The 7,240-nt window shown below is 42.0% G+C and overlaps 1 pseudogene; it reads right to left on the bottom strand.

The window, feature by feature from the left end:
* Positions 1-516: 516 nt before the first annotated feature.
* Positions 517-4,120, bottom strand: LOC118000924 (annotated as a pseudogene).
* Between the last annotated feature and the right edge of the window lie 3,120 nt (positions 4,121-7,240).

Here is a 7,240-nt window from a genome sequence, read left to right as displayed (position 1 = left end):
AGAGACAGAGAGAGAGAGAGAGGCAAAAGGAGAAGCAGGCTCCCAAGGAACAGGGAGCCTGATGCGGGACACGATCCCAGGACCCTGGGATCATGACCTGAGCCGAAGGCAGACGCTTAACCATCTGAGCCACCCAGGCACCCTCAAGATACTTTATTTTTAAAAACAGGTCAAAACACTAAGCTCGTGGCCCATTCTGCCAATGTACAAGCTACAAATGTTCCCTCAGCAGCTGAGTGGCACTCTGGTAGCATGTTTGAAAAGTGAATAAAAATCCATATAAAACAAATATTCAAATAGTTCCCATAGGAACACAGATAAATGGCCCCATCTCCTAGTGTTCCATATTGCTGCATCTGCCAACCCCACTTACAAAGACAGTTCAAAAAAAACTAGCAGTACTTAAGTTAAACGGTCCCCCCCCAAATCCCATAATTCAAGCTAAACTCGAAGTTAACGGGTATCACACGATGATGATAGCTGAAGCACAGGCAGCAGGGGACACTTCATCCCACTTCATCCTGCTCTCTCAGTGGGAACACAGGACACAGGCAGAGTGCTGACGTCCTGCTCCTCTCCTTCCAGCAGGAAGTCGTGGGTCTGGATCTGCTGCATCAGCTGCCATGTTGGTCCCAACGTCACATAGGAGATCGTCGGCCTCTGGAACCCTTTGAAAGTAGAAGCAGTGGCAACAGTGTAAGCACCCATGTTTCCAAAGAGCGTCCAATTGCCCACATGCATCTTGAGCAAGTCACAGTGCTCAACAGTGCAATTAAGGCAGTCACATGTTGGTTCCCATATGCTGGTTGAGTAATACTTCTAATCTGGTTTGGGTCTCTTCTGCATGAGGGGCTTCATGTGTGCATGATCATAAATGATGCAATTGAATGATCCATATACCCCATCATTCACGTAAAACCTAAAGGTTTGTTCACTAGACTCATCTTCATCATTAGAGCCTGTCTATTCCTTTAGTATGATTTTTTTTGGCAATGATATTAACTGCAAGCGTGAAAACTTGGAGTTATCTGCTGGGCTCAGCTATGATTCTCACTCCCGAGCTTGCTGGAAAACACTTGTCCGGTGCTGGGTTAGTAACACTGGTGATCTCTTCAACTTTAAGCTTTACATCTTCAGATCCAAGAAAGCCACCATTTATATCAAGCAGATACTATGCTGAAGCCAACCTCAGCTCCCATGTCAAAGATACAGCCAGTATCAGAGATGCTGTGCCTGAAGGTCTCAGTATAGCCACTTCCTACGTGGGAGCTGACACTGATGACATCAGGATGTAGCTCTTTTGCGCCAAAAGAAGACTGCTGGTTTTGAGTGTGGACCAAATTCAACACTGAGGCGGCAGACTGCTTTGAAATCATTAGTGGTGATCTGCAAAATCAAGTTCGCCTTGGGTGTGCCCTGGCAACTTTGATCAGTCGAACTTCACAATCAAAAGTTATCATCTGGACTGCATTATCAACAGCGTACTTAATCTGAGACACCTGTTTGGATTTGCATAGATAATCGTCTCTGGAGGCACCCGGAGACTCAGTGCCCATGGTGTTTCAGTCTTGCTGGTAAAGTCAAATCCTGTCCCAATGGCAGCTAGGTTCTTCACTGTGGTTCTGTTATCATTGCATTCGACTACGTCAAAGGGGGTGACCTGAGGAAGAGCTTTTAACCATCTCAGATGTTTCTTTAGAATGTCTCCCAGGTCTACAACACAGAAGGCATCCTTATCATCAGAAGATGAAACTTCATTAATTTTTTTGGTCCAGACTGTGCTTGGCAGTAAAGCCTTCAAGGAGGAAATGGCAGTCAAACTTTGTATTAACTAAAGTTGTTCATGGTTTCTTGATGTTCCCATGGAAAACTAAGAGATGGAATTCAGAGAAATTTTGGCCAGCATTTCACAAAGGCAATTCCCGGGAATTCCAAGTCCCACTGAAGATCCGTGTGCCCTGGGGGCTGCAGTGGAGATATTCTGATGAATACAGAATTTGCTGTCTTAGAGCCCACGGAGCACCGCGGGCAAGCCCCATGGAGAGTGCACAGGCCGGCCTGCTGCACCACTGCCCTGGTCAGCCGCCCCCCTGCCACCCCGCTCCCTGCTCTGGGGACCACCGGCCCCAGGTGGCTCCGGGAGTTCTGGTTCAGAGGCCGGGGGGCACTGACCTGTTGTTCCCTCAGAACAGGGACAAGATAACTGATGCACACAGGAAATGAACCCTAGCTGTTCTAGTAGGCTGTGTTGTTTTTCCAGCTAAACTGAAGTGGATTGCATCATGGAATTTACCTTTTTTTTTTTTTTTAAAGATTTTATTTATTTATTTGACAGAGAAAGACACAGCGAGAGAGGGAACACAAACGGGGAGTGGGAGAGGGAGAAGCAGACTCCCCGCTGAGCAGGGAGCCCGATGCGGGACTCGATCCTGGGACTCCAGGATCATGACCTGAGCCGAAGGCAGCCGTTTAACCAACTGAGCCACCCAGGCGCCCATGGAATTTACCTTTTATATAATGTCTACATTTTAAAGATTTTGTGGTCCTTATATCATGTTTTTGGATTCTTACAGCTCCCTCCCCCAAGAATGCCTATTACTGTGTTAGACATATAAATGCTGCCTTTTCTTCCAATAAGTATTATAGAAATAATTCATGGCAGAGTGCTTAGTGTTGTGGAAATGTGCAAGGGGGTCAGTCTACATTTCAGGGGTTGGAGTTTCTAAAACAGATTCTCCCAGGCAAATTCTCTTCTCTGAATCCTTTTTCCCCGTTCCCCTTCCATTCTACTTCTCTGCTAACCAGCCAACCAAACTGACCCCAACATCCTCAATCATATTGGCTCTTGAAAAAAATAACAACTGTGCTATTAATTGGAATTCTGATTTCAGTGAACATACAGGGTCAATTTGACAACTTAGAAAGCTGGAGTCTTGCAAAGTATCACCATGCAAATGACAGACAGAGAGGCACCTGTTCCTGCCCCAGGAGGGAAATACCAAGTACCACAGTCTTGCCTTAATTCACCCTCTCAAGGAGCTACATTTGTCAGCAGCACAAACTGAGTCATAGCCATTAAAGAACAAACAACTGTGAGAGAAAAGCAAGCTGAGAGAGAGGAAAACAACGCTATCCACTTTAATACACAGGAGGGCTTCTTCAAGAACATTTGAGTTGCATGGAAGGTTGACTCTCAAATGGTTGCCTAGGTCAGCAGGACCTGAGGCAGTCCCTGGGGTGAGGACTGGTCAGGTAAGTTAAAGCCGCCTTCAGGGCACTTTCAGCTTAGGCACCAATTTCCTCAAGACTGAGGGTAAGAAAGCAACACTGTTTGAGTTAAACTTTCTCCTTCACTTTTTTTTTCTTGTTTCCTTTTTTCCTGTGAGTCCAGGATATCCAAGAGTTCTTCTAATGGCTGGAAAAATTCTTTATAAGGATGTTGCCTCCTGGTTTGATCTGGGCTTAACTTTTTAGCAATCCTAACTCATTTTCTAGGCTCCAGGCATGACTGCACAGAATTTTTTTTTTTTTTAAAGATTTTATTTATTGAGACAGAGAGCATGAGAGGGGGAGGGTCAGAGGGAGAAGCAGACTCCCCGCCGAGCAGGGAGCCCGATGCGGGACTCGATCCCGGGACTCCAGGATCATGACCTGAGCCGAAGGCAGTCGCCTAACCAACTGAGCCACCCAGGCGCCCTCATGTTTCCATTATTGAAGAACAAAGATACTCTGTGGTTTTACTTCTACTACCATTAACAAGGCTAATCAGAACTTTGCTTTGAATAAGATTGGGTGATCTTATATACTCACTAGATCTCTGCTGAATTTGAAAGTCATTCCTCATAATCCTCTGACTATTTTTCCTGCCTCCGATGGCTTCTCCTTCCCAACGCACTTCACAGTTCTGTCCTTGGAGCCCTGTGCTTCTTACTCTATACAACAGAATAACGTATTCTGCAGCGTTCAGACAAAAACTGCTTCTTGGTCAGTTACCCATGAAAATTTCCTAAGAAGGTGGCACACTGGAAGCCAATATAGCATATATTATCGTTTCCTCCAATATTGAAGCTCTAATTCTGACTGAGGCTCAGATGAGTAGTGGTTTACCCTTAAGGACCATGCTGTATGACACGTAAATAATTTTAAAGATGAGCATCCTTTTTAACAAGGCAAGATGTCTATCACAGCTCAGGAATATGGGGATTGAGACTGAAGGAGGGTATATTTCTTTTGGATTGGCAGGTGGAGTCGCTGTACTTACTAAATTGTGATCTGTTTCTGTTTTGCAAAGCATACACAGTTGAATTTGTAATAGTGAAATGTTTGCGTGATCAGGCTTTGTTACTCTCCTAGGGTGATCCTGTCTGTGCTCGCCATTTCATGTACCATCTCTATGTATTTGTGTATATATGTGGAAGCTGTTAGTGATATTAGTATTAAGTTAATTACTTTCCTGACTGAATGTGGTAGGCCTGAGGCCCCAAAAATATGGGAAACATTTACGGCTAGCTACTTCCTGATACGTGTAATTTTCCCATTCATTTGACAATTATCCATTCAGCTCACTGTATGGCAGGCTCTATGCTAGGTATCAGTGATATTAGGACAAATTAGCAAAACAATTCCTGCTTAACAGACCATTATGCCTTATAAAGAGTCAGTGCATTCATTTATTTTGTTAGAGAATTGATTAATTTACTATGTATTAGGTATTGTGTAGCAACCTGTCAGTATAAAGAAGCATAGTTCCTGATTTCTTGGGGCTCCCAATTTAGGGTTCGTACAGGAAGGGAAAGAAATAGCCACATAAAATGGTCATTATGATACAATAGAGCCATGCAGACAGTTAAGTGGTATTAGAGAAGAAGGACAATATTATTGCGACAAACTAACCTGCATCCGGGAGGAATAAAAAGAAATCTTGACCTAAGATTTCTCTTACTTGTGTAGTTTAACTATTGATATCATTGATTTGTTCTTTCAGGACTGACCACTTCTAAAAGAAAACCACTACTAAGGATTTGGTGGCTGGTGGATGACTTTATACAAGAGGTAGCACTTCGTTTGGGGCTTGAATACCATTGTTATTTTCAGTGTGGGGGCACAGTTAGGGACAGTGGGCACTGTAGCCTGGGAGACCACTATAAGCCAAAGCATAAAGTAGAAATCATAAGCCATAACATAAAGCTAAGTAACATGAAGTAACGTAGCATAAATTCTTAGTAAGGTGCATTGTGGCTTTCCTGACTGTACAGAGGTTGTGTGTGATAGAGAAAGGTGAAAACAAGGTGAGGTGGTTGAGATGAGGATACGTATGGACTGACTTACAGAGTAAGCTAGGTAGAAAAATGTGTACTTGGTGCAACATCCAGCTTTCTATCCATTGCTCCATCCCAGCAGTTTTTATCAAGTCTTTACATTGTACTTATAGTGCTGTGATATGTTAAATATGTTAAAGATGTTATGTTAAATATGTTAAATATGTTAAATATGTTAAAGAAGAAAAAAGAAAGGAAAAAAAAGACAGGATTTACCTCCAAGTGTATAGTTTAATTTAAAAATGGATAAGCAAAGTAAGGAAGTATGACACAATCTCATAACTGGTATAACACAAAAATATACAAAGAAAAATTTCTGGAATCTGCCTGGAAGAATCAAGGAAAGCTGTACCCATTTGGTCACCTTGAATCATATAATGAAGGAGGGGTATAAGATGGTAAGGTTGAGGGCACTGCAGACAGAAGAAACAGCAAAGACCAAAAGGTATAACAGATAGAGCCTTTCTGGGAGAAACCGTGTGTAGTTCTAAAATGCTACAATTTAAAATGTTTTTGTCCTTGGAAAGGGATCAGTATGGTGGGAACTGAAAATGATCAGGGGCTGTTGAGCTTTATCCTCCAGCTTTGTCATGCTCTGGAAGGGATTAACGTGGTGGGTTATTATACTCAAATTTGTACTTTACAGATTTAACTATGGACAAAAAGTGGAAGGCATTTTGTAGTAATAATGCTAGAAATGAAGCCTGTCTGCAGGAGGACTAATTAGGAGGCTCTGTACCAAGTGCGGTAGCAGAAATGGAGACAGAAGAGACATGAAGTAAGTAACCAGACTTGAAGACTGAACATATATCTGGGATGAGGAAGTAGGGGGCACACAAGAAACTCAACACAGTTTCTGTCATGGTAACTAAGTAGATAGTGGCACCATTAGCTAGACTAATAGGTGATTTAGCCAGGCTGCATCAGGGACTCCAAAGCTATGAAGTTACAGGATACCTCTTCCCCATCTTCCTCATAAACATATTTGGTGTGAACTGATAGGCATAGGGCTATTTCCCTGATTGGAGAGACAAGATCTGGAGCCGTGTCTTCCAAACAGAGAGTAAGAAGTTAAGGGCAGTGAAGAAGATGGCACAAAGCTGAGACCACTGGAAGAGACTGCAAATATTTATTACTATATTCTCTGTACCTATTATGAATTCAAGAACTAGAAGAACAATAGTGAGAAGAAATTCAACCACAGATTTGGAAAACCCACTCCTCCCTACAGAAAAAGGTCTTTATAATTTTTTTTAAAGCTTTATTTATTTATTTGAGAGAGAGAGAGACAGCACACTCGAGCACCAGTGGGGGAAGGGGCAGAGGGAGAGAATCCCAGGCAGATTCCCCACTGAGTGCAGAGCCCAACGTGGGGCTTGATCTTGGGACCCATGAGCTAAAATCACTAGTTGGACGCTCAACCGACTGAGCCACCCACACATGCCAGTCTTAATAAATTTTATAAGCATGAATTTTTCAAAGTATTTGTTGCAAATTGTTCATTATTCCATTTTATAAAGAACAACTGTCTTTTTCCAAATGTGGCTTTGCAACAAGAATTTTCATTCAAATTCTAAAGAGGTACTCTGAAATATTCAATATGATTTGATTTTATAGGGGAATTTCAAAAATAGGCAAAAAATGTGGAATATGGCACAAAAAATAATTCATTCCTGTATATTTAAAGAAAAAAACTCACAAATCACCATTATTTATCTTCTGCTAATAAGAAGTCAAACATGGAGAAATGCTTTTAATTTGATACGCATTTAAATTGCAAAAAGAAATTGAGCTTGTTTTTATTTGAAATGTAGAGATGTGTTTTGTTTTTATAGAGTGAGTTATGTACTTTTTTGATGTTTTCAAGGTTTTATTAAAACATGAAACATAAACAATCATCAATCCAATTAGGGGAAAGTCTT

The sequence above is a fragment of the Mirounga leonina genome, unplaced genomic scaffold (genome assembly GCF_011800145.1).
Source record: "Mirounga leonina isolate KUSES-001 unplaced genomic scaffold, KU_Mleo_1.0 Mir_53, whole genome shotgun sequence".
Classification (NCBI taxonomy): Eukaryota; Metazoa; Chordata; class Mammalia; order Carnivora; family Phocidae; genus Mirounga; species Mirounga leonina.
Note: the sequence above shows the minus strand (reverse complement) of the source record. Positions and strands in the feature narration are given on the sequence as shown.